Consider the following 23,789-nt stretch of genomic DNA (forward strand, 5'->3'; position numbering starts at 1 on the left):
GTGGGCAACTGTAAAGGCAACTTTGCCAAGAAATGTCTGTCGCTGCTCACAAACAAGGTGCAGAACAAGTATTAAATTTCCGAAAATGCAGCCGTAGGTCTCATGATGTAAGACTACACACTTGTTTTATAACTTCAAGCACGCTTGTCTTGCTGTGACAAACGTCTCTCACTTGAGAACATAAACCGGATACACACTGTACCTGTCTAACCTGTGGTAACAACCCTTCAACCAAATGACAGACAGTTTTTCTCCAGGTGTCCATAATTTTTTTGAAATAAATTAAACATTTATTAGGGTATCAAGGTACATTTACACTTTCAAACTCTTTTAAACATATTAATACCACTTATCAATAACAATATTTTGACTTTTTTTATACACTTTGTCTTGAAAATCTAGTTATTTTAACAAGTAACTACTTTAAAAGGGTATCATATGGAACAAAAAATGCATAAATATCGATGTATAATTTAAGATATAAAATGTTAAATGTTTATCTGTACTTTTAAAAGCCGTTATTTAGGAAAACAGGAGATTATCTGATCTTAAATCGTGATAGCTGCGGTGCAGCCGAACTTGTTACAAGTTTAATGTCAATCAATCCGTGTCTGTGATTTTATTGGGGTTTTCGTAAGTTGAATAGCAAATCAGAGTCATTCCCTCAAAAAGGGGCGGAACAAGTGACGCAGATCAGGGTAGTGTTAGGTGTGCGCGAGCAGACGTACCGTTTATGCTGAGACAGGAGAGACGAGCTGTGTGTTTCTGAAAGTATTTCAGGTTTTATCTGCAAGGTCGATCAAACATTGTCCTGAAAATAACATGGTTGTTACTTCAAAGGTAAATAAGCCTTTTGTTCTGTGCTATAACGTCCCGTTATAGTGATAGACATGATTTGAAATGTTAGTTAGCAACCTGCTAGTTACCGTAGCATACCATCTGAATGTGCCTCGATATCGTACTGTTACGGTAGCACGCTTCCTAGTTAACGGACTTTACATTAATTCACCTAGCGTTTGATTTTGTGGCTTATGTTTAAAGGAGGGAAAGAGACAGAGTGATTTTCCCCGGCGTTCCCAGTCGGATGGACTCTGATGCTGTATTCGTCATGTGAGTCCTGTGCGCCGTTACGCTACCAGCTCAACGGCGACTGTCATTGCTGCTGTGACTGCCATTGCCCCCCTGTGATTACCAACCTCCACCGAACAACTCATTTGGGATTCGTGAGTACTAACTGAGCTTGCACCTGCTTCTTTGCTCTCTGCTGGTATCAGAGTGAGGCGGCCATTCAAGTTTTTAGGCCTCAACGCACTCCGGCTTCGAATCAGGCCTGCAACAGTGTTCAGTTTATAACTCAAGGAGTGTGTGTTATTGAAAGTACTAATCATGCAAAATAGGGTAATTTTTAGTTTTAAATGCATTTAAGGGGCGATTATTTCAGATTTGGTGTTAATTAAAAAACATAAAAGGGTATTTCCTTTTTCTGACCATAAAGGTAAACAAATTTTAAAACTCTAGGAACGTTTTACAACTAAAGAAAAACCCGGTGTTTCACTTGGTTTTACAACTTTTTGAAGTTTTTTTTGAATATTTTATTTCTGAAGGAAAAAGTTGCCTGGTTTTATTATTTCATTTTTGTAAATAGGTACCTGTCACAAGATTATTGCATTTAAAGTACCGTTGTGTGGTGTCCTTATTAAATTGTATTGAGACCGTTTAAATCAAGTACTGGTAAAACTCAAAAGAGGTAAAGTAAAGTGTAATATTGCATATTTAAGTTCAACAATGAACTCAGGCCCTGGCCCATAGTACCACACACTCAGGATAAATATAACATAGCTAAATGGGACCTGGGTTACACATACAAGTAGGAAGACTGAACAATACAGCTCGACAATAAGATGGCAAAGTGATAACTCAGTCATTTTTAGTAAAGAAAACAAATATCATCAATCACAGTTTGCATCATGGGGCTGGAGCTTGTTAGACGTCTAGCAGCAATTCCACCAGTGCTTTAACAAGTCTGATTCAAGTGACCTGAGGAAACAGTTTAATGACTGTTTCTTGAGTGTGTTTCAACACTGAGTGGGTGGGTGGTCTGATGTGACTGGGCAGGGACACACAATGATGTACAGTGCTGTAAATGGATAATTCTGCTGAACAACAAACATTTTTCTTTTCATCATTCCAGGAAAGTACCAGATCAGGCCAAGTTGTGTATTTATACTTTGGGTCTTAATTGCTTGTTTTCTGAAATAGGTTATTCCAATGATTTCCCACAGATAATAACGTTGTGGTACATTTTTTTAGATGCTTGTCAGCTTGCTGATACCTGTTATTTTTACTAAACTGCCTGAAGTTTCATAGGAGCAGTCCTCTGCTCAGCCACAATCCATCTCTATTTTTGATTTCCTGGAAATGTTGTTTTATCCAGTACTCCACGTTACTCACTCACCTGTAAAATCTCAGTGTATAAACTTAATCAATTTTACTAAAGAAGTCTTAACTACTGACAGACTTTTATTGAAGACCTGGCGCCACATCTTTCATGGTCAGCTCTGCTTTTTGGGAACAATTCCTTTGTAGCCAAGTGTCATTGGTTTCACCTGCAATTAATCTACCATCATGTTTCATATGAGTTTGTCGGGTTTACCCCCTATCCCTTCCCAAAGCTCCTGCCAGGTTTATGGTCAACACAGAGCTGACACCAGGATTTAAGAGAGTTCTACCATTCAACATGCTTTTCAAGTTTTTATCCGCCTGTTACACTCTATAAATAGATGACTGAGTAAAACAACATGGGATTTTACAGATGAGAAAATGAAATTCCAGTTGACGTGCAGATGGAAGGTGAAAGAGGCCACTCTCTGTGATTAAGCTGTAGTTTGTTTCTGCTGTCCCACTCACTTCAGCACACCTTTCTATCTTTGGCATATTGGTCGTTGTATCTGCTGCATCTGGCAGCTGTTTACAGACAGTGTGAGGTACCTGTTAGTGACTGGCTGATGAACAGAGTGGAGCCTGTAATAGCCCAGGAGATAGGAAGCTGGAAGTGACCAAAACATAGGGGGAAAGAATAGTTTTATCTCAGAATTATTGTAATAATATAACTTTTTATGTCAAGAATAAACTAGGTGGGCAGAAACCAGAGTTCATGTGAATGATAATGTTTTTTTGTATGTGAAGCAGGCTACTTTCAACTTTCTTTTTAACTTAAAACAATCGTTAAATATTTCCTGTACTCCAACATTAACACATTTTTAAACAGGGAAACTCAAAACCTCACTTACATTATTTCTAAGGTATTGTTTTCCCTGCATCACACGGACTTCAAACTATGAAGAATAAAAGAAACGTGCGTGCTACATGTCAGCCTCACAACCAAAGCCATGTTAATTTATTTTTACTTTCCTAATGGAAAAATATTCCCCTAATTATGGTAAACAGAAAGTTGCTATTTCATATGGAATCATTCATGTTTGATGCCTGACTCCGATAAGACACTTTTGAAGTTCCACTGTATATGTTGTAAATTGTTTCTTTGAGCTTGCTCAAGTACCAAAATCACCCCTGCTTCACCCATGGGAATGGAGAGCCGAGTGGGTACCACTCCAGCAGCACGGAATCTGGGCCAAGAGTTTCCAAACATCTTTTCCTGGAGCCTAAAATTAGCAGCATAATGAGGTAGTGGCTTCCTTTTCTCTGAACTAATACCCCATCCCTGAGGGACAGCGTGATGTGGACTAACACTCTAGATCAACAGAAAAATCTCACACTGACACTTAAGGCCTCAGGACTTTACAGAGAGGACTCAACTCTGCTACTTTACATCAAACAACAACTGTTGTGCACAATACAAAAAGTATCCTTTATTTAATATGCAGAAGTATTAGTGGTTTAAAAATGCATGGTTGATGTAGATTTTACTCAGCTGCTGTACTGAAGGATTGTAAACAGAACCCAGACCAGTTAAAATGTTCTCAGCAGTCTCCTTCACCACTGTTTCCAATGTTCACCTTCGCTAACATAGGGTTTTATGTGAACTCCAGGATGGCTGGGGAGAATGGAAAGACATGTTTAAGTAGACTTCATTATTAAACCTATAGGTCACATTTAATTGCACTTTCATTAATCTGTTTTATTTCAACTAATGAGTACTGCCATAAATTTAACTGAAGGTGAGGAATTTTTATGACCTTCAGCAAACTTTTGATCAGGTGCTGAAGCTTTTCAGTGGAAAACCAGTCAGAGGATCTTTACTGTGTACAGTACAGTGTCCAATTACACAACTGTTTGATTTTCAGCTCTCATTAGGAATTCTCCATCACACATCATGGATGTCTCGAGACTACTCCCACGATGGTACTGGTGCAAGTGCCAAACACACAGATAGTCTTCATGATAGTTAAACCCAAGGTCAAAAAATATATCAAAGGAAATTCCAAAACACCAGCCAGGTGTTTGTTTTTAAAACAACATTTTGTTGTCAGAGTATGCTCAACACTAAGGCTCTGTCCAAATTTTGCTTGTAGTTATACATTTCTTTGCAAATGCCTTTGGCTTGGATTATGACTATAGGGACACAAAGTTTAATCAAGAACATCTGACAGTAAAGGTTGCCCATTCATTTTTAAAACTAGCTGCCTGGATGAAGGTGTGGCGATGACACCCATCCACCTACAGCAGTTTAACAATTTTAAGATACCGGAGCTGCAACTTTAATTTTTAAGGATGTTATGGTGTATTTTTTTGAAGATCTTTTTTAACATATCAAAATATAGGGGTGAGAAAAAATTTTTTATACGTCATACCAGAATTTTTTTGTTTGACAATGTCAGAATTGTGATTCTTTGTCAAAAAATGTTTTTTTTTTAAATTCTTCATTTCAGTCTTTGTTTATAAACTGGATTGGAAAAAAGTTCCCACTTTTCTCCAGCAGAGGGTGAAATGTTTCTCTCTGACTTACGTGATGTGCATTTTATGGGAAAATATGTCTCCTGCTAGTCAGTAGACATTATCATCATCATTTAACTTTTTCACATGGTGTTTAAAAAGCAAACTAGAAATCGTAAACCTCAAAGAATCACAATTTAAATCAAATCAGCACCCCAAAAATCGTAATAGAATCTAATTGCTAGAATAGCATATTTATTTACCAGTCTTAGCAACCACCCTTGTTTTGGGTTTCTATGTGCAATCGCCTATTTAAGAAGCAAAGAGATATTTGCTTACAACTCCAGAGTTGTCCGTTAGTCCTCTGCCAGACTGACACATAAGTCACCTCTCAAAAATATCAAGAGGGCCCTTATTATAAACATTTAAACCTGGATTTAGATCGTATCATCCTCTCTTGATTGTTTGCAGGTTTTAGGAATCAGCAGTTACCATGTTTAATCTAACAGTAATAGTAACGATGTCATTTCTTCTTAGTTGCAGCAAGGAAAACTTATGAAGCAAGCCCTACTACAATCTGTCACCCAGACACGCAGCATCTCTGTGAACCCTTGTCTTTGTCCAGTCCATTGACTCCAGGGCGCTTCTAAAAGAACCAACATGTTCTCAAAACAAACAGGACAACCTGTACAGGAGTCCAGACTCGGGACTAAACAGCCAGACAGTGGGATTGCCTCTGACAGCTGTTTCCTGTTATGTAACTACACACAGCTGCTATTTCTAAGGGCATCTTGGTGTTGTAGACATTTCTAAGGGTCACGAGGAAGAAAAATAATGCAGCTTTAATAGTGACCAACAATGGACCACCAAGGTTTACTCCCTTAGCATGCAACACTCTTAAGGGCAAAATGTGTCAGGCGTCTTCATTGGACTGACCATTTGACTGAACTGTGGTGGCATCATAATGTGTAATGGTTCTGTGGCTGAACTTTAAACCTGAACGCTTTAAAAATTACCTTTACACTGTAAAGTTGATCTTCCTGGCAGTTTTTAACAACACGTACAGGTACTGAATGTGAACCTCCAGTGGCAGTCATTCTGTAAAACTCCTCACTGTTTGATCATACTTCTGTAATTATCCTGTTAGCAAAAAGTTTGTCTTATACATTAGAAATGGATGTTTATAAGACAAATGTGCAAAGTAAGGCTCAAGACTTTTTGAATTTATTCATAGTATCCTGATATGGTTTGACATGAGTGCATGCCATTGTGATCTCTGCCAGAATATTTGGGCTTGTCTATTAACAATAAAAACCTCTGTATTTTCTTAACCTTGATGCATAAGCAGGGAAATAGCTGTAGAACCAGTGGCAAAATAAGTTCAATAGCATTCTTGCAAAAAGTGGAACTCTACAAGAGCTAATAACTCTGGAAACAAAGTTCTGTTTAAAACAACAAGAGAAATACTTAAAAATAACTCAGAAAAAAAAGTGACAGTCTCCTTAAGGCTTCAGGCCTTGTCGACATAAAACTCATGAGAGTAGAAGATGAATGAGGGAGCAGTGATGTCTGGGAAAAAGGCAGAATATTTGGCTGCAGTTCTCTGTAAATATTGGTTCAGTTTGTTCGAGGTCCCTGTACAAACTAAACATTTTACATATTGAATAGATTATCCTACCTTATTCGACTGAGGCCCTGTATGATAGCATGTGAACATGTCTTTAACATCAGAGAGAGACAGAGAGCCCTTGCAAAAGTAGTGGAAGTCACTTCATGTGGAAGTTTGTGTCCTTTGAAATGCACCATTTGTGATGGGTATCAGATACAGCTCAGAGAGACTCACAGTCCTTTGTCCACTAAGGACTTAACTTTGACTGTGTGATGAATAACTTGAATGTTTCAGTCACTTCCTTTAACTGAGCTTAAAAACCAAACAAACAAAACTGATTTTGCATTTTTACAGAACAGACATGAACAGAACAACAGTCAGTGCGATATGAAACAATCTCAGAACTCTCTGATTACCATTTGATGCAATTTAGCTCTGAGTGTGATGATCAATTTTAAAGTGTAGCCCCTTGACGCCAAGTCCCCCTCCTAAAAAATTGTCTTCTATGGCAAAAAAAAACTATTTAAAGCCTGGTTCACTCTGTGCATGTGCTGAATTTTTTCTAAACCAACAATTCAGAGGATATTAAGATCACAAGTTTGTCCAATTGGAGTCTACCTCAAATGACTGACAAATCTAGCACCCTATAGCTGTAAGTAAGCAGGCTCAAAGCCCACCTCTGAAGTCAGCATTTTCAGTATGGCCTCTGTCAATGATTGGCTTCATTACTCTGTACTAGGAACAGACAGTGACGTCACTGAGACTGCGTCCACATAGAGGGTATGCTTTTACATCACTTCCCCTCTAGTACACACCCACTTCAGCCGGACTGAGTGGCAAAACAAACCCCACTTAGCATTGTGGAGAGCGGCAATAAACACGGCAAGACCAGGGAAAATGTGAAATATGACATGAAATTGAGGACATTGATTTGTTGAAGCTACCAAAGAACCAGGAGTCCATGAACATCAACATGTGGCCAGAAATCATATCTTGATATTTATTTGTACCTTATTTCAACGCCAAGAAAACAATGTAAAGCCTCAACGCTAGAAAAGCCTCTGTGTGATTCGAATTTACGTTAGTTTAAGTTAGTTGACAAATCTTGTTGAGCACAAGGTTCATAATCACACAAAGACAAAAATGTTTCAGTTATGGAAAATATGATGAATGAAAAATGCTAACATTTAGAGATTTCGCAATTTAAGGAATGAGTTAATATAATAATACAGCATAAATTAAAGTTAACTGACAGAAAATGGGAACTACAAATCCAGCTTTAATTGGCTGGATTGTTTCTGAAAATTACAGTGATCCATCAGCTCCTCTTCTCTTTTTCTTTTAGTAGCTCGTCAAAAGATAGCTCTGAATGCTTTTCAAACATGTTTGTTCAATCAGTCGCACAACAGCTCTTCCCCATTTTTTGATTTTGTTTTAGAGTTTAGACGCCACTCAGTGGGCGTAACTGCAGCAACTTCCACTTGTTATGACATCATGTGCATACCCTCTATATTATACAGTCTATGGTAGTTCCCAAAGCAGTTCAAGCTAAGACTGCTTTTATTGATCATATTGGTAGCTTTATTTGCAGGCATATCAAAGTAAAGCAACTAATTTACGGTTACAACAGCATTCTCACGACAGACACAAAAGTTAATCTGCACACAGCCAAATAAGTTAGTATGCATTAATCTGTAGTTTTATACAAACCAGGTCTTCGATACCAGATTTGAACACTTAGACACCTTTGAGATGCAAACCTTGAAACATGTTTTATTAAAGCAAAATAACAAGGAAGTTTGCACTTGCAAATGAATGTGGAAAGATTAGGACAGCAAGGCAAGAGGTCATAACTTCCTTGCAGACCTTGTAACAGGAAGCAGATTGTAGCAGCTCTCACGCTGCTCCCCTGGGAGCCAGCAGTGTGTGTTAGCTAAGCTGCCTAATCAGTTTTTAAAGCATTACTCTTTCTCAAACACCTAAGCCCTTGGTGATATGAAAGGAGCTTTGCACATCTATATTGTAAACTTTGCAGTTTGGTCAGGTGTTGGCCAGCTAGACAAGCTTGTCAAAAAAAAGAGGCCTCGATCACATGCTGGAAAGCCTCCACGGGTCAGGGGTATTTATTGATGACATCTGTTCTAGGTTAAAGGGCCACAGAGGGTACAAGTACATATGGAAGTCTCTTTCAGACGAGCCTTTCCCTCCATGACATCAAGTGTCCAAGATGTGTGTCCACATACCTGCTCCTGCCTTACACTTCAACTCTACACGTCAAGTGACAAGCCTCCATTGAGATTTATCAGTGCAAGATTTATGTTTTAGCAGCCAGCTTTTGCTTCCTAGTAGCCATGCTCTCTGCGGGCGGTGTTTTTCTTCCTGTACATTCTTATTAGTTTAGTTTATTACAGCAGCACGTCTGGTGAGGTCATTTATGGCCAACCATGGTGGTATGACAAACTCATTTCTAACGACAGGGCTTTAGCACTGTATGAGATCACATGTGCCTTCACCCCTCTCCCTCTCTGCCGGGACACTAAACGCCACAGGTAATGAAATCATCTGTTTGTCTGTATGTTTCTGCAAGAATACGACAGACAGGGGATCATTGTTGTTGGTGAGCAATCCCTGGACAGGAGCTGTTTCACACGCTGTTGAGTTTTTTTCCTCTTTTTTGCTAAACACCATTAAGGTGATATGAGGGACGGTGGGTTTGGCATTTATGAAGATCCTTTTAACTTAAATTAACTAAAATAGAAAAGTGATTTAAAAAAAAAAAAAAAATTCAACATCTGTCTGAACTGATTGATTACAGCGGTGTGTAATGTCAAATTGAAGATGGCAAGACTTCAACCCGCATACAACTAAGCTGAGCATCCTTAAACATCAAAACTTAAGCTAGTGTTACATTTGCACTCAGCTGACAATTTTTTTGATAAGTTCAAAAATGCAGAGAATTATAGTTTTAACATGGTTACAAGAGTTGTTGAAGGATAATTATCAACTGAGCAGCATGTGTTGGTGTCAGCACAGGTTCCCTGCTGATATTGAACTTGTGACCCTGATCCCAGTAGGACATGTTCAGACAAAGATAGAGGGCAGCAGAGAGATTTAGACATACTTATGGAACCTGTGTGGTCTCCAGAAATGCAATGTGCAGTCCAACACACACATTCGGGCCTTGGCTGAAACTTAGCTCTGATTCATACCGAGTATCCATCTGGTAGAATACCCAGCAGTCTTGTACCCGGCCCTCTGCAGTTCCCATCCTGAAGAGAGAGCACAGAAAACGAATGGTGCCTAGTAGAATAAATTGGTCCAAATTATCAAATGGATAAAAGCCACGCCTGTTACTAATTTTGAGTAGGGAAAAAAAGTGAATAGTTGACATTTAGTGAATGACACGTCAGCCAAAAATTGCTAACGTTTTCCATTGAAAACAAAAGCATCTGTCTTTCAAGTTCAAAATAAATAGATGAAAGACGTGGTCAGTTGGTGTAACTGTTTCTCATAAAAAATCTGATGTAGACAAAAATGTTACTATGACATTATGATTTTAGCAGTCTATAGTAAACTGTAAAATTGAAATTTAAAATGATTTTCAACCAACTGACCCTAAAATGGAGAGAAAATATTGACATCCACGGCAGACTGAGTTGCTTAGTACAACAAAACCTGTATTATTAAGTAGGGGTGGGAGAAAAAATCAAAATCGATGACAGGATATTTTGTTTGACAATATCAAAATCTGGATTCTTTGTCAAAAAATCAATTTACTTTTTGAAATTCAAATTCTTCATCTCAGTCTTTTTTTGTAAACTGGATTAGAAAGAAGTTATCGCTTTTCTCCAGCAGAGGATGAAATGTTTCTCTCTGACCCATGTGATTTGCATTATATGGGAAAATATGGCTCCTGATAAAGTCTTTAGGCATTATCACCATTTAACTTTTTCATGTTGTCTGGTGTAATAAAAGCAAACTATAAGTTGCAAAAATTGTGAAATTGTGAAAATCGAAATATACTTTGAGACAATATATTTTATAACAAATAACTTATTTTATGCTTTTGTTGTAAACAATTTAACAATTTAATAGGACTGATTTTTTAATTGATTAAAAATGGTAGAAATAAGGGATGCACCGATCCAGCTTTTCTAGTCCCAATTCCAAAACCTTGGTTTTGGGTATCGACCAACACCAATCCTGTTCCAATACCAGTGTTGGATAATAACCTGTATGCTCTACTGTAGGATGAGACTCGTAATGTTTTGAGTAAAAGACAAAAATGAGTACATATGGAATTACTGAAGTTCATATTTATTTAGACTAAGTTTCTAAATGTTAAACAGCAGTTTGGTTAAAAAAATGCGTCAGAATTTACAGAAATGACTGTTTGATTGTAAAATTTTATATCTTGTAGACTAAATCATAGTTTAGCCTTAGCGTCAAGTTTGGACCGATGCTTTCTTACTGATACCCGATAACAAGATCAGATCGGTGCATCCCTAGATCTCTAATAGAAATGTCATATAAAATACTATGACCCCAACAGAAATGCAAAATATACATTTGAACAAACATCTAACATGTTTTTTTAACAAGGTTGAAGCATATTTCTGATATTGACATCATACCACCCCTTATTCGTCAAATATCATTGCACTGCTCTAGCTACAGATATAGTATATAGTCATCCCATTTTTTATGCAGTATCCAGATCTTTAACTGTCTGTTTTCTTTTTCAAAAGAAAAGCTATATAATTCACATGAAAGATTTCTTGAGGATGAAATTTCATCTCTTTCTAACGTCCCTTTACAAATCACACAACACTTCATTTGTATTTGTTGTAAACAACATAAATGTTTGTTTTATTAAAAGAAAGGGATTAGATTGCACGGCCTGGTTTTTATTTTGAAAAGCAGTGGAAAATTTCTATTGTGAAACTGGATATAGTGTTTTTTTTTCCTCACAGAGACTTCTCTGCACACTCACTATCCTTTGGTCCCAAACTGTAATGAAACTGGCATCCGTGGCAACAACTTCTCACAATGCAGCATGGGACTAGAGCGAAAAATAAGGAAATGTTACTCATCATTTCATAGAAGTGGATCATACCCAGACTCTTAACAGATATTTATGTATTATGAAAACCAGTCCCACAATTTCGCCAACAGAGTCAGTGATGGGCCGTCTTTTACCAGCTCTGAATGAAGGCAGCTGAAGCGGATTAAGAGAAAAGTCCTTGGAAAAAAGGCTTCACCGCAAGAGTACAGGAAAAAATTTTACGGGACAACACTGACCGCTCAGTTTTTCACAGCAGATAGAAGCACTGTGGTTGGTTGTTTTGTCGTCATGCAACACAACAGAGGGAAAGTTCTACTTTTTGTATTTCATTTATTTAATGACTAAGCTAACACAAATGGTTTAAAATCTGGATGAGTTTCAGACAAAAAGCAATCACTAATCAAATTATAACAGAGAGGACACTTACTTAACACTTAAAACTTTTAAGTGGTGATTATGCACTCAGGATTTTTAATTTGTGACACCTCATTGTCAGCAGCTGTACAGTTTAGGAGCCAAATGAAAGTGAGCAAAAATAGAATCGCATTGAGATGAAATAAAAGGTTTGCTCATTGAATCAATCAAAAAGGAATCAGAGAAACAAATGTGTCAAATGCTGAGTACAGACAGTTTTTACCTCTGACATGACACTCATAGTTTGTTTCCCTTTCAGTGTGCAAAAAAGCGAGTGTGGATACCATTTCTATTTTCCTCCTTTGCCACCCATGTGGATGTCTCCTAGATTGAGATACCTCACTCCACTGCACACAGTCAATGTGCCCTCATGTAGGACAAACCCTGCACAATCACTTGGACCACAGCCTTTTCAGATTTTCTCCGATTAGAGAAAGCACATTTTGGCACTTTGCATCGACTGAGGAAGAGAATACTGCTGAAATGAGGGTAAAATGCATGATACCTGGGTGGCATTTTTTTAGCAGAGCTTTTAATTAATGCACAAACATAAGATTCCTTTGAATCACTACACAATGTTGCTGATTGGCCTCAAAAAGATAGAAAAATAAGACAATGATAGGCGTAAGTGTAGAACTTAAAGATGAGGTTTCATAGTTTGCGTCACATAGTTAAGAAAGGAATGCAAAAATATCTGAGATCTAAAATCTATCTTTCTCTCTTCCAAAAACAGTTTAACAGATGAAGTACAAGCTTGTGGGGATGTGCACAAGTCTTTTTGAAAATCATCAACCATAGTTTTAGCCACATCCACAAAATACCAGTGGAAAATAAATGGTTTGAGTATGTGCTGACATGTTGAAGTTTACGCTAATTCTCATTTTGGCTCATGCTCCATTGCAGCAGCCACAGAGGAGGATCATCACCCCCGTCTGGTTTACTGCACAGCACTGAAGTACAGGCCAGCATGGTAAGACTACACTCGCAAATCCAACTCATAGCAGGAATGCTGAATGACTAATGTTAAGGTGCAGCTTTAAAGAAGGTACTTTTTATTTAGATTGTTCATATATTTGCCAAACTGTTGGATATTATTACTATTTAAGCTTGAAATGGGAAATGTTTTTTTCAAATTCCTCATTGATTACAATTGACACACATTCAGGCAGGAAAAAATGTATCAGGAAACACACATTAAAATATTCAATTTCAACAGATAAGCTAGCTGATATTTGACAAAAAAACTGAAGATGAAATATACAATGGTCTGGGACTCTTCTCTTAAAAATCTCTCTGTCAACCTTCAAGTCCCCCCCTCCCTCACCTGCAAGCAGTGTTGATCCTCTAATCCTCTGGATCTGAAGGTAAACAGACAGACTCTCGGATATAAAGGGGGACACTCACAATATTTAGTTAAGAGATTCAGGCTGGAGGAGTGTTACTCACCTGAGCGCTGGGAATGGCTTTTGTGTGGCTGGACAGGTCAACAACATATCCATTTTCACTAGCAGATGGGAATGTGTTTGCTCAGGCCTATCTCCGGTCTCATGGAAGCCCAAGGTGTTTCATCCTGAATGGATAGCCTAATGCTGATGGTATCTGCTGTCCATTTTTCACTTGATTAGAAAGGGCTCTGTTTGAGTTTCTTTTATATTTAAGGTCTTTTATGACTCGCTTTTTTAATTTTATAGAACAAAATAGGTTCATATAGGATCAGAGAATGTTCAACTAACCCATCTAAGCCCTATGAACCGGAGGTTAAGAACTGTTCTTAAAGTGTTAAAGGCAGGTCGGCACCTGTCACACTCCAGATCTTCTCTCAGCGGGGTCTCATCTCCTGCTCCTGATCAGCTCTTTACTTAAATTAGACAGATTTAAATGAACATCAGAGAAAAGTCGAGACAAATAACTTAAAGGGTAAAAGAAAGGTAACCTGTATATCCTGTACTGTATTTTGCTGTTTCCTATCTACCAACTACAGTAACAGGTTGTTACAAGTACCCTTAACTGAACTTTTATTTTTTCTAATTGTCTGCCCCAAACAAAAATAATCATTATCTGTTGAAATATAAAATAAAACAACAACTACTGGATCAATTTGATTTTCCTGACAGACTATGTGTATATTGGTAGTTCACACAGCTATGAGTGCTGCTCAGAAAACCATATGATAAAAACAGTGAGGTGATGGAACTTTTATCATTTTGATTTTGGCGGTTGATTGTAGAAACCCTGGCTGACAATACTTTAAAGGGAATGTTGCAGGTTAAAGATAACTGTTAAGAAATTGATAGGAGAATAACTTAAAACCAGCATTTGAAAGTGACATCACAATACAGAGACCCAGTGCTTCTACCTCTGTTAATATTAATAAATATGGATCTGACTGTCACTGCTGTCAGTGAAGAGGAATAAAATCTTTATTCCTGTCCATGTGATGGTCCTCAGGGTTATAATTATGAGCCTGTATGAGCCTCTTCCTGTTAAAAAATGGGCACCACAGACGACTGTGTTTTTGTGACCGATGCAGAAATAATTTCCCATCTTGTCAGCTGCACAAAACAAATCCAAGCACAAAAGCTCACTCACTGAGTCCGAAAAAATGGACTTGATGATTGACTTATTAACTTATTCTACTGCTATTTTCAGGTGATGTTAAGTGTTGATTTACAAAAAAGTTCAACCTGCAGTATGGCCTTAAAAAGACTTTCAGCTTTAAGTACACAGCAGTGTTGTGTATCTGAGTTTACAGCTTTGCAAATGCTGCTAGGCTAATGTTATCAGAAATCTAGAAAGAGAAAAATCATAGCCATTGTTGGAGCCATAGGGGTAAATTGCTCAGTTACAGTTTTTACTACCTAAGATTTGAACAGGGTTAGTCAGACATTAATGCAGAATGTCTGAGGTACTTTTGTACCTTGGAAATGACACAAAATGCGTTCCATACAGAGACGAGCCAAACTGAACCACTTGGTAGAAACGTGGCTTTAGTCTGTCTTGGGCCAGTGACCCCTCATTCTTACTGTTTACACTGACTGCCCATGGCTGGCCGAAAATGACCCTTGAATCAACGAAAAATGTCCTGGTGGCCCAATGTACAGTCCATACCTGCTACTCTGCTTTGTTTCAAGCTCTTGTCTCACCCTTTTTAGCTTCTAACTTTTATGACTATGTGTTTGCTTGCTTGACATGTTATCGTGCTAAAATAAGAAAATAACCATGCTAAAATCTTTTCTGCCTAAAATTGGCATTTTTCCAACCATCAGCAAGTTGAACATGTGAATGTTCTAGTGTTAATATTTATCAGATTTGAAGCTTGTATCAGCCATATTGAAAATGTTGACGCCGCCTTCCATTCCAAGAACAACCTAACTCCAGGCAAAGATGTGAAGGGTTAGATGGGCTCATAGCCTCCTTTCTAATAGCTTCGATGTACCTTCCCCTTAATCAAGTCAGCTGTTACAATCACAATGCAGAAATAATATTTCTTTGTTATATTTTTGCCTTTATTGCAAAGACAGCAGAAATATGAAATGTGGGAAGCAAAGGGTAGGACATGTAGCGAAACAAGACTGAATGTTTATTTCTTGTTACAAATTTTTGCTTTTTTGCAAAGGTTGAATGAGTATGCATTTTCTGCTGCTTCTACAACTAGCCTTAATTGGACAAGAGTCTCGGCTTGCTCCAGACACACAACCTAATCCGCAGAGGCGTGGACTAGTCAGCCTCATTATCGCCCTCAACAGTAAACTTAGATTGTTGCAAAACAAATGAATTGCTTGAAACAAACCAACCAAATCAACTTTTGAAATTATCATTTTTTTAAATTGTAAATAAGGTTTTGACAGTTTAAAAGTTTCTTTCAAGACTGCATAAAATAATTTGTCTCACATTTTAATTTTCTAAAATTCAAAAAACATAAAATGCTCAGAGAACATTACTGCAAAGTAATTGTTATTGTATTTAAACCAGGTATCATGTTTTCACTTAAAAAAAATTACAGTAGCTTGTGGTAGCTTTGCTCAGCATGATTGATTGATGTGATGACAGCATCAGCAAAGATTACAGTAACAAGTCATTTTCTGTCAATTCATTACACGCTTTACAGGGCTTTACAGGGTGAGGCCGGGTTAGAAATTAGCAAACGGAGCCTCGGGTATTACAAAACACAGCACTTGGACTGACAGCCTGTCAAAATGAGACCTGACTAATTATAGTTCTCAACCACCCTGAGGGAAGAAGAAAGCACAGATGGTTTGCTTGTGTTGTTCATATGTAATTACTTTGTCAGGACAGGATGAGCAATCCCACAAATATCAGTTAAGTATGAAAGCAGACACCCGCTGACTGATGCCTTCTCCTTTTTTTTTTTTCTTGAAGAAAATGTCTCTGCTACTTGTTATCAAAGACCACAAACCTATATTATGAAGCTTAACTTGGACTCGGCAGCTATTAAACCTCATTTGCAGTATCAGCATAGTATTTTGCAAATTATACACAGTCTACTCTGGATCTCAGAGTCGATAAGGTCTGTCCCTGGAGATTGTGGAAATGGCTCAATTTGGGCCTTTCAGACGCACTCACAGGGAGCTGTGCTTGTGCCTCCAGTCGCCAGCCTCTCTATCCCACCTTTTATACAGCAGTTAGCTGTGCCTGTATCTCCTCCCGAGATCAGAAAGCACCAACAAAGAGTCAGCATTCACATCGGGAGACAGTTCCTGGAGTTCACGGGGAGCCAGGGTGTTCAGACTTGGAGTTGTGGAGTTGGGCAAGAATGCGTCACTGGTGCCAAGTTTTATTTTGGTGTAGGTCCATTGCAAGAGCAATCTCAGAGTGTGTGGCATTATGGAGGACATCCAAATGGTTAAGATGGAATTCTCTGATTGTTATTGAGACCTGAACCCCACCGTTCCTGAAATGATCTCTATCAGCCAGCACTCCTTGAAGCACACAGCTATTCATTAAAGATGGTTATCGGCAGGTCTGAGGCGAGAGTGGAGTTTTTCAGGGGCAGTCATCGAGGAGATATCATTGAGAAGCATCTGAGATTGACTTTGGTTGACATTTTTCTACATGTTCCTTCACAATTAAGAAAACTTCCAACACTGTCACAGGTAGCAGGTGATATAAGACTGAAAGAAAGGGATAATGAGTTTGCATTCAGATACAGAATTGCCCAATGTCCCATAACAAATAAACCTCGCAGATGCAACAAGAGATCAAAGCAGAGCAGAAAGAATTAGTTATGCTCAGCTCCCTTTGGACACAGCCTTGCATGAAGCTGCTATTATCTCTGTGAATTTCATATCTACACCCTGTATTTTCCATGACTGAGTAGTCCGCCTATCTTGCAGCTTGAAATCTGTGAGATTCGTTCACACAGCGACTCATGCGTGGTTTTGCTGTATCTCATCTTTCTCGGTTACTTTCATGGTTGAGTGGTTGCATGCTCAAGTTAGAAAAGGGGTCATTTGGAATTTAGGGACACAGCAATGGGAGTCTGAATGTTTCATCCGTCCGTCAGTTCTACATCTTTTTGGTTTTGATTCAAAATTACTCTTCTATAAATCTCTAATCTTAGCAATTTGTGCACTTACCTGATGAAGCAGCAAACACTTCCTGGTTCATTTCTGCAGGCAGTGAGACAGAGAAGCTGCACGGTGGCTTGACTTGGCAGTAGAGGGCTCCCTTCTCCCTCTGAGATTTTATTCCAACACTAATCTTTTCAAAAGGGGAAATCGCTCAAATAAATGCTCTCCACACTTAATTTATTCAAGGTGTTTCATACATTTTGGCATTCAAATACATTTTCATTTTTATGACTTCTTCCTTCTGCAAATTGAACTTCATAACAACTACAAGACCAACATCCAGATTTACTGCATATTTTTAGTGCATGTAATGACAAGTAAATGTTGTTTTTATTCTTTTTGTGTGTGCGTGTGTGTGTGTGTTTATGCATGTGTATGGTAGCATTTTCACTTCATTTCTCTGAGAACTATTTCTCAAACCAAGTTATCTGTTTTGATTGAATGGGATGTTTGCCAGACAGGAGTTCCCCTGTCATTAATCTTACTGTGGCTCTGAGTGACAGACCGGATTATCAACTCGAACTTTCAGCCACTTGAGACTGCTACTGATGTTTGGCTTTCAAGAAGAAGAAAGAGCGGGGAAACAATTCCTGTGAAGGAAAAGAGCAGACACTGGTGTAACTTAAGCATTGTGGAAACCCTCAGCAGCCATAGCATTATCTGGACAAACTAATATTTACCCCAAGTCAGAGCAAACACACCCATATACCCTGGCTTTATTCAGAGCCCTGGCATTGTTGGTGGATTAGCTCTAATGATGAAATCTAACCTAATCTTCCCAGTTTGATCTAAAGGCTTCACTTCTAAGAAAACTTTGCATCAATCACTTGCAAGTGAAATTACTGGAAATAGTTCAGCACAGGAAGGTTTCTGACAAGTGAAAATCAAATAAAAGTCTAAATATGTGAATTAGCTGCAGACCAAGGCAAGAACTTTGCTACAAATTGCAGATCAGCTGCTCCTCCAAAAATATGCGTGCCATTAATGCAAGAGCCTCCCTCATAGATGGAAACAAAATCAACAACAGTCTGCTTCTTTTTTCCAGCTGTGTTCAGAGGGAAAGGAGATTTGCAGCAGTCTGAACTTAAAAAGACAAGTAACCAGTTGGTTTGAAGTCCAACCACAGTGCGGTGAATCTCTTTGTGAGTCGGGTCTGCTTTGAATAAAAACTGATTTGCCCTCCCCCCTGAAATTTAGCTTCCAAAATTACCCACTCCTCAGAGCATTGTGGAAAGAACAAGACCTGAAGGTCCTCCTCCTCCTCCTCACCAGAGTGTAATGGGAAACTGCTTGTAGAGGAGCTGGTCATAAAGGCAAACACCTGCAATGACGAGTCTGAGGGAATCAATCTTCCTTTATTCCTCCTATCAACACCGAATAGAGAAACTAGATTCTCCTGACTGACCCGTTAGCTGCATGTGATGAAAGTAGAGACAACTGCTATGCTGCTTGGGCTGAGAGGATGGATGGATGTGGGGAGAACCTAAGAAACTCAAAATGTTCTCACATGGACACAGAAGACAAACACAAAATAGGGCTTTGCCTTTGTGTTTTTGGAGACTGCATTTTGTATTTAGAAATGCAGAATGACACACTGCCCAGGCAGAAAACTTATTTCTAAAAGCTCTGATTGTTCCAAGACTACTACTCATCTCATCAAGAACTAATGCATTATTTCAAAGACAAAACATCAAATCTCTATGCTAAGCACAGATCTCAGGTTTTAAACTAACCTTTGTGACTTGTGTGTCACATCATAGGCTGGTCCTAGTTGGGTCACGGAAAAAAGCAGCACAGTCTTCTGTTTATTTATGGGGCGCTCGTTGGTTAACTCCCTTTTTACATGACTGGTCTCTTGTCTTGGAATATTTCAGACTATGAAGCAAGATCTCATAGTGGATTACTTATATATACCAGTGTTTCGAACCAAAAGGGGAGAAAACCCTTACCCAAAATCTAATCTGTATTATTTACAATGACTTCAGGTGGAAGCCAAATTGTCTGGTATAAAAAAGTTTTTAAAGGTTAAGTATCTAAGCTGTCAAAAGAAAATAGTACTGTTTCAGAATGTGAAAACCTGGGTTTGGGTTTGCAAGTTGTGTGAATGTGTTTGAAATGTATCTATAACTACTTTTAACTGTAGTTATCTGTGTTTGTTGTGATTCTTTTGCAGTCTTGGTCAAGAGCATGGATTCTGTATCAAAACGGATGCTAAATGTGTTTACTGTTTCCCAGGCCAAAAGATTAAGAGCTCCCCCTGTTGATCGACTGTGGTATAGATCCCAAACCTCACCTCTGACGAGTGCTGGAACATTGGTCATAGTGTAAAATGAAAATGCACATCAAATGAAATATTCTCTGTCATAGTTTATGTCATTATGGCTTGTTCTTATCATGCTGGTTTTTGTCGAAGCGTTAATTTTTCTAAGAAATTCAGTCCAAGTAAAAGGAAGAATAAGTATGGTTCTCACCTTATACCCTATATAGGTGAGATGAATGCATGTTTTGGTTTCTGGAAAAAGTGCGATATCAGTTCTCTTTCTACTAGGCTACTTCTATGCATTTCTTGGCTGCATCAGTGCAAGATCTCATCATCTATGAAGGTGAGTTTTTTGGTCTGATGTCTCTCGATATACAGAAATGAATGTACACTGTCCAGTCTGTGTACCGTATTTTCCGCACCATAAGGCGCACCTAAAAGCCTTCAGTTTTCTCAAAAGCCAACAGTGCGCCTTATAATCCGATGTGCCTTATATATGGATTGATATTGACTGATCATGGCTACTGTAGTCAGGGGGCGTCGTCGGAGTAACAGCGGTAAGCAGTAAGAACCTGTAAAGAGGAATTCTGCTAAGTGCTAACATTAGCTCACAGGCTGGCCCGAGCTTCTTCTCTTGTTTATTGTTAGAGCAATGCAGCACCCCCCCAAAGGTCTGGCATTTGAACTGATCTCTGGAAACGGCTTTTGTGGACGGCAGAAACGGCGCACTTTTTTTGAAAACGGCACAGAAAATAGTTGGATAGGAAAATGTGCAGCTCCGTGCGGATGTAGCCTGAGTTTGACTGACTTATTGACTGTTTTGTTGACATTCCCTTCAGCCCAGCTTCATCTAGTGGATGCATAACGCAACCCCAGCCACTACTGTAGCTTCTATTCTATGCGCCTTATAATGCGGTGCACCCTATATATGAAAACAGTTTTCAAATAGGCCAGTCATTGAAGGTGCGCCCTATATTCCGAAGCGCCTTGTAGTGCAAAAAATACGATACTGTCATAGTTAAGAGAGCCCAGTCTAAAGCCTGGTTCACACTTATGCATTGACATGTAATAGCTAAAGCTGTTGTAGGCCCAACATCGTTCTACGCCAGATTAGTAATAGTCCAGCAGAATGCATGAGGGCAGTGTTGTCTCTATGGTCATGAGATGGCTACGTTTCTGTTTGCTTTCTCACAGCTTTTTCCAGGATATAACATTTTATAGCAGCTGATACATGTTGTTAACCATTGACTATTACATGGAGGAATAGAGAGAAGACATTGAAGGAGATGAAATGTGTGGCTGATGTACGCAATAACAGGAACTATGGGAAACACGATACCCCTCAGTAGGGATCACGGGGCTTCAACAGTTTCTGCACTTAGTTACAATTGGGAGGAGGTGCACATCAGCTACATGCCTCCACCTCTGTGTAAGTGGGCCAAGCAAATCTAGGGCGTTGATCGGACATAGAAGTATACACCCTACCTAAATGGGTCCTCCTCTATGCTACAATGCAGGATAAACAGTTTTTTTTTAAATTGCACCCATTGTGTTTTATGACATGTTAAGTAAAATGTATTTAACCTGCTGTTCCTCAACATTTGATATTTACTTTTTCTAGCTGATTTTCATCCAGTCACTGACACCACATTCATTTTTGGAAACATCTTATGAACTCTGTACCCAGAAATGATAAAAGGTAAAATACCCTAATAACGTGTTAATTATAACTTGTGTGCTTTCATCAGACTCTAGGCCACTCAAAGCACTTTTACATAGTAAGTTACATGTTTACACCTTCAGTGTAGTCACCACAGTGTCTTAAACAATGACACTTTGGCAGGCGGTCAACAGGACCCTATCTGACTGTATCACTGAGACAACCACCAGAGTTTTGATTTTTTTTAAATTGTAGATTGTAGAAAATTTGGAAAAATAGTCAGAACTCATTTTTAAAGCTTCTTTGTGACACTTTCAATTTGTGACAATTGTGGCTCTGTTTTGTTTGTGGACAAAACAGTCTTGTGTGGCTTTAGCCCTGCCTAGCCGGTGTTTCTTGACAAAAAATCTTCCTACTCTTCTCTGATAGTGCCGTTAACAAATCCAGAACTTTAGTTGCAGAATAACTAATACAGGCCATAAAAGCAGTGTGCATTTAATCCCTTGACTTGAAACGTTAAAAAAAAAAAATCTGACTAAACAAAATAAACATTACTTTTGGTCTTTTTAATAAAAGAAAAGAACACTTCATGAGGGCTTTAGGAGCAGCTGTGAAAAAAGATTAGATTTCTTAATTTCAATTCCTGTGTTGCCTACGCATGCACACATTTATTTAGATGTTTCAAGAAACTGATCTTTTTCCTTCAATGAAAAAAATCCTTACCAAACCAGGGGTGTTTTGAACTACTCATTTTTTTCCTTAACTTAGTTAAGAAGTTGAATTGTTCTTCTTGCTGTAAGCCCAGAGTGTTACTGAGCAGCAGTGGTGATCCACGGCTCTTTTCTCAACCTGTTTTCATTGGGTCAGACAGTCCGCCTGGCTGACACTAACTTTCCTGTGGGGCAAATGTAAGACTTCCTCTAAGAATTTCTCTGTTTGCATTTGCAGGTGGACCCAAGATGGCACCATGGTCTATGCGTACAGTGTCGTGTTTTTAATGGACAAAGACTGAGCATTCTTTGGCCCCCGAGTGAAACCTTGACGGCTTCGTGTGTGTGTTTATTTGTTTTTCCTCCATATGACGGACAGACGAACAGCCCTGGATTTCACTTAAAGAGTCGCTGAGACCTTGTTAACTCAGTAATGGATAGCCCGGGTGTACGCAGAAACATCCTCTTCATTTTTGTGTCACTGACAGCAGGAAGAGAAGACGAGCACTTCCTCGATCACTCTGACACTTACCTTTTGTCTGTCTCAGCTAGCGAGGCACACAGATCTGCTCTCTGAGCTGGAGACACAGTTAATGTTCTTTCTTCACCATTTCCCATGAAGAAGCCCAGAAAGGGAGTTTCACCTCATTTTGAGTTTAAAACTTTTTGTACTTCTTTATATGTGGTACACATTTAGCTTACACTTTGGCACCTGGAAATTTAAAATAGTAGCTAAATAGGATGACCAGGATATTATTGACATTTTGCTCGTATTTTTAATTTGTTTGTATTTTGAAATCTGGAAATATGTATTTTATTTTGAAGTCTACACAGCTCAAACTCAAACAAGTGTTTCTTTCTTTTTATACTTTATGTGTGCCAAGCTACTGAAATACACCTGAGCCAGACAACAACAACAAAAACAAAAATAAAAATCATTGTGTTTCTCATTAAAATTTCACAACACGACAGACAGGAGCTGACGGCTCACCACGTACACTGAATGCAGTTTGAGCATTTGTGCAAAGGCCCACCTTGCTATTGTGGCTTGGAAGTGTCACTGGCTGACGCAGTCTACAGTGGAGGGTGATGACTGAGAGGATATGTAGCACAGAGCTGCCCACCCACAGAGTTCTGCGTCTTGTCTGCAGAGGTCTCGGATAATTTTCATCATATTTTTCATGTTTTCACTCCATTAAAATGTTCATCTCAGCTTTGACTTCTGTCAGTCCAAATTCCTCTGTTGTAGTCTTTGGCAATATTCAGGAATAATAAAGCTAATGTAACAACTAAATATAAACTCAGCCCAAATACAATTTTTGTTTGAAATATTTTTTTTTATATTTTACTCTCACTGCCCAGAATTTTCAAACCTTTCAAAAATAATACATTACCAAAAAAAATGACTGACACATGTTCAGAACCTTTTAATCTCATATTTAACAACATACAATTGTAGTCACCGCATTAAAATGAAGGATACTGTGAACTGTAGCTCTTTCAGAAAACAGACACTGTTAAATGCTTTAAAGAAGATTATTTCACACAAAAGAAGATGAACAGATGGAAATAATTCTACACCATAAT

General features: G+C 38.5%; 1 long non-coding RNA gene across 3 annotated transcripts; it reads left to right on the forward strand.

Moving 5' to 3' along the window:
- Positions 1-688: 688 nt before the first annotated feature.
- LOC141806816 (uncharacterized) lies at positions 689-23,789 on the forward strand. Of its 3 annotated transcripts, XR_012599790.1 has the most exons (6): positions 689-840; positions 1,042-1,223; positions 12,885-12,951; positions 20,121-20,175; positions 21,454-21,531; positions 22,441-23,789. It is a non-coding gene; the product is annotated as an uncharacterized LOC141806816 (long non-coding RNA). The 3 variants fall into 3 exon arrangements; XR_012599789.1 differs by lacking the exon at positions 20,121-20,175 and having other exon boundaries at positions 692-840; positions 22,441-23,788; XR_012599791.1 differs by lacking the exons at positions 20,121-20,175; positions 21,454-21,531 and having other exon boundaries at positions 693-840; positions 22,441-23,788.

The sequence above is a fragment of the Halichoeres trimaculatus genome, unplaced genomic scaffold (assembly GCF_033239565.1).
Source record: "Halichoeres trimaculatus isolate MK-OKI-2021-1 unplaced genomic scaffold, fHalTri1.1 fHalTri1_scaffold_17, whole genome shotgun sequence".
Classification (NCBI taxonomy): domain Eukaryota; kingdom Metazoa; phylum Chordata; class Actinopteri; order Labriformes; family Labridae; genus Halichoeres; species Halichoeres trimaculatus.